General features: G+C 41.4%; 1 pseudogene; it reads right to left on the reverse strand.

Moving 5' to 3' along the window:
• Positions 1–8088: 8088 nt before the first annotated feature.
• On the reverse strand, positions 8089–8545 carry LOC120917439 (annotated as a pseudogene).
• Between the last annotated feature and the right edge of the window lie 2093 nt (positions 8546–10638).

Consider the following 10638-nt stretch of genomic DNA (forward strand, 5'->3'; position numbering starts at 1 on the left):
AAACAAGTGGAAGAAATATCTAGAGAACAGAGATACATGAGGTACAAAATGGAGGACCAGGAGAATAGGAATAGAAGAAAGAACATAAGGATTAGAGGCCTACCGGAACAATCAGGGGAAGACAACCTACAAGAACAAATGGACGAGATTTTCGGTCATATGTTGGGTACAAAAGATGTCACAAACAAAATCAAGTTTGAAAGGATACACCGGATCAGAAAACCACCAGAAGTAGGGGCAGAGGTTCCAAGAGACGTTATAGCTAGATTTCATAACTATCAAGACAAGGAATTAATAAATAGATATATGAAAGCCAACCAACCGACCAAATATAGAGAGACTAGTTTACAGGTCTTTCCAGATCTATCAGGGGAAACGTTAGCTCGGAGAAGAACTTTAAAACCACTACTGGATGTACTTAAATCACAAAATATCCAGTACACATGGGGCTTCCCGGCTTGTTTGACAGGCCGTAAAGATGGCCGTGCAGCAACACTAAGATTTCCAGAGGAGACCCCAAATTTCTGTAGAAGATTGGACATAGACCTAATCGAGATCCCAGGATGGTGGGAGAGATCAGAGCAAATAGATAGTCCAGAAGAAGCTCAGGCTTGGCAACCGGTTTGGAAAAGACCACCGGGAAGAAAGAAATAGTAGAGAGAGATCGAAAGAGGGGGAGGTATAGAAGAGAAGTGGGAGTTTGGTAAAAGAGGGAAATGAACTAGAGGGAGGAAAGGGACAAAGAAATTATAGAAGGAAAAAAAAAAAAAGAAGGGATGAAAGCATAATGCACCCGGTTAGGGATTAGAAATGTAGGGGGACGGACATGAGGGGAGATTCGGGGGGGGATAGAGCTGGATGGGGTGAATTCGGGTGGACAGATCACTCGATCTCTGTATCCTATCAGAGCTCAACCTCTAGGAGGATGAGCTGGGGGCCGGGAAAAGGAAAGGAGGGCCACAGCCAAGGGCCTCAGCGAGGCCAGTATTTCCTCCAAGGGATAGGGGAGAGGGAAGGGAGGGGGGGTAGGGGGGGTGGGAAGGAGATAGAGGGGGGTAGAGAAGATAGGGAGGGGGAGGGAATAGTAGAAAGGAAGGGGGGACTCCAGAAGGCCGCTAATATATTTAGAAGGATACGCAAAAAAAAAATATAAATACCTATGATAAACATAATATCTTATAATGTTAGGGGCCTAAATGCACCCATAAAACGCGCAAATGTAATGAAGGAGCTTAGTTTATTAAAGAGTGATGTGATGATGCTACAGGAGACTCATCTAACTGTAGAGACAAACCGCAAAAATATGACGCAATTTCACCCGTTATGGTTTTTTGGGGACTCGCCAATAAGTCGAGCGAAAGGGGTCGCGATAGGCTTTGCCAAAGAGATCAAGTTCATAGTAGAGGATAAAAAGGTAGATCCAGAGGGAAGATATTTGTTCCTTAGAGGAAAATTGAACGGAACGGAAATCTCATTTGCAAATATATACTGCCCAAATAAGAATCCCATCCGCTATGTAATAAAAATGATAACAGATTTTATGGAGTTTAAACGGGGAATAGCTATAATAGGAGGGGACTTTAATTTCCATATGGATCCAGATACGGATAGTACGTCTCGTGCACAGGGGACGGGAATGGCCTGGAGAAACAAATTGAAAAAAAAACTCCATCAGTCTCAATTAGTAGATGTATGGAGGATACAACATAACAAACAGCGGGATTACACATTCCGCTCCCCTGTACACGAGACCTACTCAAGGATCGATTTTTTTTTGGTGGAGCATAGGTATCTAGAAAAAATAAATAACTCTAGTATAGGAATAGTAACCTTCTCTGACCACGCGCCAGTCTCACTGCAACTAAAAATAGGGGAGAGACAGGAAAATAATAGGAAGTGGAGGCTCAATGAAGAACTCCTGCTTGATAAAGAAATAGAAATTAGATTAAAAACGGAAATGGAGGAGTTTTTCGAAATAAACTCAACAGGAGATGTTTCGGAAGCCATAGTATGGGAGACCCACAAGGCGTTTATGCGCGGAGTCTTAATCAAGATGGGGGGGGGAAAAAAAAGGAAGGATAAGAATATCAGAACAACACTCATAAAAGAAATTCATAAGCTAGAACAACAACATAAACATGACAGAACTAAAGAAATTTTATTAAATTTAAATATCAAAAGAGAGGAGTTAAGAGAGCAAATAGAACAAGAAACAAGAAGTACGTTTAATCAAGTGAAGAAAGAGAGGTATCTCTGGGACAACAAACCAGGGAAACACTTAGCAAATTTATTAAAAAAAAAAAAAAGCGTAAATTATATTGAGAAAATACAAACAAGTCGAGGGGAAGTAGTTCATAAAACTAGTGAAATACTAGAGAGTTTTAAAGAATATTATGAAAAATTATATTCAATCAAGAATCAGGAGACAATGGAAGAACTAGGATTAAGGGAAAAAAACATAAACACATTTTTAAATGAAATAGAATGGGAGGTAATATCCGAGGAGAATTTTAATAAGCTCGAAGCCCCGATCTCAGAAAATGAAATCAGAGAAATAATCAAAAATGCCCCAAATGGTAAAAGTCCAGGACCGGACGGCCTAACTGCTCTTTATTATAAAAAGTTTATAGATATTCTGGCCCCTAAAATGTGTTCGTATATGAATGGCTTAGGCGAGAAGTGGAACATGGGTAAAGAAGCCACTGAGGCTACCATTACTTTAATTTTGAAAGAGGGGAAGGATAGTACACTTTGCTCGAATTATAGACCGATCTCTCTTTTGAACTGCGATACCAAGATTTTTTCTAAAATAATAGCAGAGCGGATGAAGGGAATAATGAAGGACCTGATCCACCCCGACCAGGTTGGTTTTGTACCAGGACGGGAGGGGAGAGATAATGGGATCAGAACACTGCTAGCCATCCAGAAAATCAGTGATAGTGGAGCTCCAGGTCTACTCTTATCAGTAGATGCTGAAAAAGCGTTTGACCGAGTAGACTGGAGCTTCATATATAAGACTTTAGAAAGAATTGGATTAGGCCAAAAGATGATGACCTGGATTAAGGTATTATATAATAAACCCAGGGCAAGAGTAAAAATTAATGGGACCCTTTCAGGGGACTTTGAACTACACAATGGTACAAGACAGGGTTGCCCCCTTTCCCCATTACTATTTATCCTAGCACTAGAACCATTGTTAAGGAAAATAAGGAAGAATCCTGATATTAAGGGCATAGAATGCGGACGAGAGGAACATAAACTTGCGGCATATGCGGATGACATCTTGTTCTACTTAACATCCCCGAGAACAACGCTACCAAACTTAATAAAATTATTGAAACAATATGGAGAGCTCTCCAACTACAAAATGAACCCATCCAAGTCCGAAACCTTATGTATTAACATAGTTAAGAAAGACCAAATAACTTATCAAAAAGAGTTCCCTTTTGTGTGGGGGAAAAAAGAAATAAAATATTTAGGGGTAAAAATAGCAATCTCTAAAGAGAGGATATATAAAGTAAATTTTGTTTCTATGTTGGAAGATATCAAAACAGAACTTAGCAGACTCACTACAGGACAGATATCCTGGGGTGGGAGAATGAATATATTTAAGATGGTGATCCTGCCCAAAATCATGTATAAGATACAGATGCTACCGATAGCTCTACCCCAGAAGTACTTTAAGACTTTACAAACGATCATATTAAATTTTGTTTGGCAGGGTAAAAAAGCTCGTATTAGTTGGGCAACGCTGAAAAAAAATAAGACACAAGGGGGATGGGGAGCACCAGATATAAGAGGTTACTAGGAAGCAGTAATTCTCACAAGAGTGATAGATTGGATTAGGGACACTAAGCAAAAAAGGTGGGTAAGCATGGAATCTCAGATGAGCAATGCCCTTTTAGGGAGCATCATCTGGACCCCAGATAAATATAGGGAGTTAGGTAGACAATCACATAGCATCACTCGTCATGCTATAAAAATATGGGATAAAGTTCATAAGAGGGAAAAATGGGATTTTAATTCACCACTAATGCCATTAATAGATTCACACTATTTTACACCGGGGTTAGAAAAGATATCTGGTAAATGGATAAAAAAAAAGAATGCCCAGCTGAAAGATGTCATGACGAGAGATAAATTAAATACCTATGAAGAACTGAAGGAAAAAGGAGAGATAATAGAAATAAACGAATGGCGGTATGCCCAGTTAAAACATTTTTTTGAGGCTCTCCCACAGCCGCATAGATCAGCAGAAAACCTACGCCCACTAGAGAGAATTAGCCAAGGACAAACAGGGAAAGGAGTTATTTCCAAGATTTATAAGAATTTCATAGAAATTGATTGTTTGGACACGCCACCATGTATTAAAAAGTGGGAGGAGGAATTGGGATATCCGTTAAATAGTCAAGAATTAAAACAAATTTGGAGAAGAGTGCACACTACATCAGTAAATAGTAAAACAATTGAGTTAAACTATAAATGCCTAAACCGATGGTATATTACACCAGATAAGGCCCACAAATATAAGAAAGAAGCCTCAGAGATGTGCTGGCGCGGATGTGGGCAGATTGGAAATATGGCCCATATATGGTGGCAGTGTCCAAAGATCAAAGTCTATTGGAGAAGAATTAGACAATTAATTACGGAAATTACGAATATAGAGATCCCAGATGACCCCTGGGGATGTCTGCATCAGAGGATAAGTTTACCCACGAAACAATACCAGAAAAGTCTCTTACCCCATATGTTAACGGCAGCTAAAAGTATGATAGCCAGTCATTGGCAAGAAAGGGAAAGTCCTCCCATTAAAGAATGGTGCAATAAAATGAATTATATCCAAAACTTAGAATTTCTAAGGCTAAGTGATTCAGATAGTTTAGAGGAATTTGAAAAGATATGGTCTAAGTGGATGGAGTTCAAAAATTCCATGACATTCGCGGAGCTTATGGGTGCATAGGGCATAATATCCGATAAAATTTCTTTGGAATATATATAAAAAAAAAAAAAAAGTCAGAATGGCAACTGGAGTCCCAGGGGATGGGGGGGGGGGGAGGTGGAAAATGGAGGGATAAGAGTGATAAGAATTAAAGGCAAAATGTTTAAAATTATGATAAAATACACACGATAGATGTTAAAAAAAAAAAAAACTTCAAAAATAAAATTCCACATATGATGCGAAACCAGGAAGGAGATATGGCGGGCAAATGAAAGGCGGGTTAATCTCGCGACCTTCCTCCGTAAATGGTTATGTCTGAGGTGGAAAAAAAAAAAAAAAAAAGAACGGACCTTAGTTTACAGACTAACTTTACTAGAATACATTAAGCTTGTGTATTACAGGGGTATTTATATTTAAAAAGTGAAATTGTGGGTGGAACTCCCCTTTAACTGCTAATATCAAGCATATGAATTCATCTGTAGAGAAGACACAATGGAGAACATATTTGAGATTAGATTCTTCCTTTAAAGTATCATGTGCTTACAAAACTCGTCCAGACTCAAATTGCCTTTCCTCAATGTGGCTTTTGTCAGAGCCGTGGGCCCCTTTCATGTCAGCCAGTCCACTTTTAAATCAAGCCATTGCTTCCTTTGGATCTGGCATCTTGTAATACATAACAGTACATGTATAATGGCTGGGAGCGTGCCGGTGTCACAGCCTCCATCATATTCAATATCGGACAGAAGTTCCTCTGCAGAATGCAATCTCTTCTAATTATAGTAAGTCGTTTCGTTCTGGATGATGGTCTGAGCGCCCACACGTCCTGTCCGTTGATTGAAAACAATGTTAGAATATTATACACCCTCATCTGTTGCGGTGATATCGTTCTGTAAATACTCCAGCGAAAAGGAAGTGAGGAGAGAATCAAATAAGTTTGCCCTTTACAGAATATTGTGCCGATGACCTATTAGACAATCTCCTGTACAGTAAAAACAATGTTTCGCATTGTTCCCGAGTTCAGTGAGATGCAAGGAAAGATACTGTTGGGAGAAAGAACAAATGCTCCTAGAGATTTGTTTACGTACAGAATAAACCGGCGCAAACACAATGAGGGTATTATGACAGTAACTTCTGAAAACAAAAGCGTCGCAGGAACAAAGAGGAATCCGCTTCTGCAGAAGTTCAAAGCCAATGTATGAGCAATGGAGAGCACCGGTGACATCCACGGCCTATCCTGTACAGGGTGTCAGTGATAACGTGCTCATCATCTGCAGAGAAATCTGATCATCGGTCATCAGTAAAAGTCAAAATAGGATTCTCTAGCTCATTTAAAGTAGTTGTAAACCCGGTATAAGCACTTTTACCTACAGGTCAGCCTAGATCAGGGGTCTCCAAACTGCAGCCCGAGGGCCAGATGTGGCCCTTTGCTAGCATTTATCCGGCCCTTGGGGCTTTATTCCTCCCACTGATATGAGGCACTATTCTTCCCACTGACGCCAACAAGGGGGCACAATTTCTTTCACTGATACCAATGATAGGATACAACTACTCCTACTAATAGGGGCACTGCTCCTTATCCTACTGACTGCAAACTCTGAGGCCATATTTACTCTCACTGGTGCTGGGCCTGGGACATTTTTTACCCCCGCTGGCCACAATCCGGCCCTCCTAAAGTCTGAAGGACAATAAACTGGCCCTTTGTTTGAAAAGTTCAGAGACCCCAAGATGTCTAGCGTCCTCCATGACTCTCATGCTAAATTTCTTAAGGTATGGGCCCCGTGGTGGTCCTATACACTCCCTAGTTTGCACCCGTCTAGTCTGGGGCTCTAAATTTAATTTGTTCTTATTTTCAGCCTGAGGCTTCTTTCTTTCTTTCTCTCTGTGTTTCTGAGCTTTTGCTCGCTGTTCTGCTTTTTTCTTCCTTTCCTTATTCCTTTGTTGTGCAGGTTTTTATTTTTTATTTTTTTGTCGTGTTTTTTATTTTTTATTTTTTTTTCTCCCCCGTTTTGCGGATAACCCCGCCCCCTCCCCCTTTTACCTGCCTTGGCCCCTGAGCCTTTTGGCTCAGGCATATCGCACTGCCCCCCGGCCCCGGCTGGGGTGACTGTGGTAATTTGTAATTAGTTCCTTTAATAGTATGTTTCCTACTATGTGCTTTATGTATACTTTTGCTTTATGTCCGTATCCCCTGCGTGGGAATTTGTCGATTTGTTTAATATATTTTAATAAAAATATTGTACCAGAAAAGTTCAGAGACCCCTGGCCTAGATTAAGGCTTACATGTAGGTGCTCAAAATATCTCCCAAACCTCCACGGTTTAGGAGATATTTACAAATGAGGGAGGCACCGATGCATCGGCGCAGGCGCACTTTAGAAACGGCGAGCATGCCCAAGGCCGATCCATCGCATCGGGTCCCGGCGCCGCCATTCGAACAAAGGGAAACAGGCAGTGGAGCCTTCCGGCGCTCTGTGAATGGCCGGGTGTCTACTGGGACACACACAGGTCCCAGAAGACAGCGTATCCCACTCCCCAGAAGACAACGGGAGGAGGACAAGAAGGAAGATCGCCACGGTATAGGAACTGACAGATTAGGACGATCTGCCTAGCAACAGGCATTTCTGGTAAGTAAACATTTTTTCAATTGTTTTTTTATGTATTTTAAGAAGCCCGTTTATGTGATTTTTTTTTTTTTTTTAGGGTGGACCTCCGCTTTAAGTTGCAGCACCAGTGTGTCATATTGTTCTTTAGGGGTAGCGCAGATATTTCCTCTATACACAGCAGTTTTTTCAACACAAATCTTTTGGAAAAAAAAACACACTTTAATTAATTTTAGTGCACACAAACACTATACAATAAACACATTTTGGTAAAAGATAAAAGATGGTTTGATGGTGAATAAATAGATACCAAACAAGTCACGCATTAAAACTGCGTACACCAGTGGAACGGCACCAAACTATGATACCTAAAACGTACCCTAGGTATTTCTTTAAAAGCCATTACAGGTTACCAGTTTAAAGTTGCACAGGAGGTCTGGAGCTAGAATTATTGCTCTCGCTCTGAACTTCACGGCGATACCTCACATGTGTGGTGCGATTGCCATTTACGCACTTGGTGCAAGCATAGGGGGATGGGGGCACTTTCGTTTTTATTTTTTTACATATTTTGAATGATACTTCAGAGGAATGAAACGAGAGGATTGGGTGGCATCAAAATTAGGTCTGCCATGCTTCACAGACTTGTATGTGATGAAGAATTCATCCAAGTAATGGCCAATCATCTCAGGCTTAATTTCAACCTGGCTGAAGGATTTCCCAATTGTATACTCCCAACGTGCTACCAACCATTTCTGGCAAGATGATCATGTCTCTCAGATGGGTCTTAATAACCTCTGGCTTCTCCATGGAAGGTGCTTCCTTCTCGGCCTTGCCCAGACGTTTCAGAAGGGAGTTCTGTTTGCGGCACAAGCCTCTGCTTAGACGAGCACAAGACAGCTACATGATTTGCTCATAGGACATATCAAGCAGCTGGTCCAAATCCACTCCTCTGTATGTGAATTTCCTGAAGGTCCTCTTCTACTTCTGCTTGACGTCCACCATCTTGTCAGGAGCCTTGGGGGGGGGGGGGGAAGCTTTTTTGATTACTTTTATTGTTATCATCTCTCCTCTGCCCTCCAAAGCATGACATTGAATCAAGATCAGTTTGATCTGATGCTTGTACAAGCCGGGAATGGCTTTTTTACCAAAACCGGAAACTACTAAATCCTGGTTTCTGATATCACACAGTGAGAGGAATGACATCCGTTCCTCTCACTGTGTCTCAGGAACTGCATGCCTCTGGTCCCATCCTTACTGGGCTCCCAGATTTCTTGGGAGAGCCTGGTAAAGGCGGCAGTGGGAGGAGGGGATCCCCTTCCGCCAACTGTAAAAGCGATCCAGCGGCTCTTTAGCTTCTCGGATAACTTTTATCGCCAGCTGAAAAAAAAATGCAGCTGCAGCAATGACCGAGATATCGCCCGTCCGATCCAGAGACGTACCGGTATGTCACTGGTCGGCAAGTGGTTAAAAATCCTTTTAGGACTAAAGATTTCTTAAAACACCCAAATTACTGTATATACTCGAGTATAAGCCGAACCGAATATAAGCCGAGGCACCTCATTTTACCACAAAAAAATGGGAAAACGTATTGACTCAAGTATAAGCCTAGAGTGTCCATCTACATGTCTCACTGTTCCTCACTTTGCCTTACTGTGTCCATGTGCATGCCTCACTGTGCCCATGACTAGACTTACGTTTAACATGGGAGTATATAGAAGGGGTGCCCAGATTTGAAAAACCGGTGCTCCTCGGCCATAGGTCCCCCAAACAGCAAACTTTGCACACTTGTAGAGGAGAACTGGGGCTGCATGTGTGCCAAGTACCGGGTCCACAAAGTTACCGGAGAAATTACCGTTTAACATGGGAGTCTATGGAAGGGGTGCCCGACTTTGAAAAATCGGTGCTCCCCGGCCGTAGGTCCCCCTGACAACAAACTTTGCACACTTGTAGAGGAAGAGTGTGGCTATATGTTTTTTTAAGTTTGGGGTCCCCAAAATATGGGAGATCAGGTGCAAAAAGGTGACTCGAGTATAAGCCGAGGGGGGCATTTTCAGGACAAAAAAATGTGCTGAGAAACTTGGCTTATACTCGAGTATATACTGTATATATATTTAGGTGCAAACAAAGTTTATATTCTTTGTGGCTACTGAGGAAGTTTTTGTGTCCGGAGTTCAGCTTTAATGTTTTCCATAAACCTTTTTTTTTTTTTGCTATCATGAAATGTGATGGTAGCAATAAGTCACTAAATTCCACCTGCACCCATTATCACCGACCACGTTACCCTGCCCGGCCAGTTATAGATCTGGAATTACTTTATTACTTTATAAAAGAATGTGACGTTATTTACATAGGATCTACATTTCTGTACAATCTGATTACCATATGGACTCCCTAAAAAGCAGGAAAGCACCATTATAACCTAGAATACTGTTTGCCCAGCTGCCGTGATTGCCGATTGCTGAATGCACCTGCCGGGGATAGTCTGTTGCTGCTTCCGGAGGGTAATTGTGAGTCATGGCTTCTTATCAGCTCCTTTATTGGCTTTGCTAAGCTTGCAGGTTGTCTGCTGATGAAGTCACATCGGAGCAATAGCCTGGTCATGTAGGAGGACTGTCAGCGCTGCTATTTTATTTCATAACTTATGATTTACAGCAATTATAGGCCATTATAGTTAATGCATGGAGAACCGACCGAGCGGTGATGTGACCATATCCCTGCGGCTAATGTGATGTCAGCCAGCACCTGTATTTCCGATTTTGATGTACAAAATCTAATTGTAAAAGTCAATGCTATCATCATTGGACATATTTATTGCTGGTGTGATTTCACAAGATTAAAGGGAAATCCTGGCTTATTGCATGTCAACTTATTATTACGAGGGGGTGCTGATAAATATTGAGCCTTACCCAGAAAAAAATGGAAATCTAGGAAGCTGTAAATTGCAGGATGTACTGTCCAATTTGTCTATATTCAATGGTGCAAAAAACAACTACCTATGATTTTCACTTATCTTTCTTTTTCAGGTCCAAAATGAACATGGCAGCACCTCCAGAAAAACTCAATGTGGAACAGCATAGGACCATATGCGAAAGGGAAAGGTG

Source organism: Rana temporaria, chromosome 11, assembly GCF_905171775.1.
Source record: "Rana temporaria chromosome 11, aRanTem1.1, whole genome shotgun sequence".
Lineage (NCBI taxonomy): Eukaryota > Metazoa > Chordata > Amphibia > Anura > Ranidae > Rana > Rana temporaria.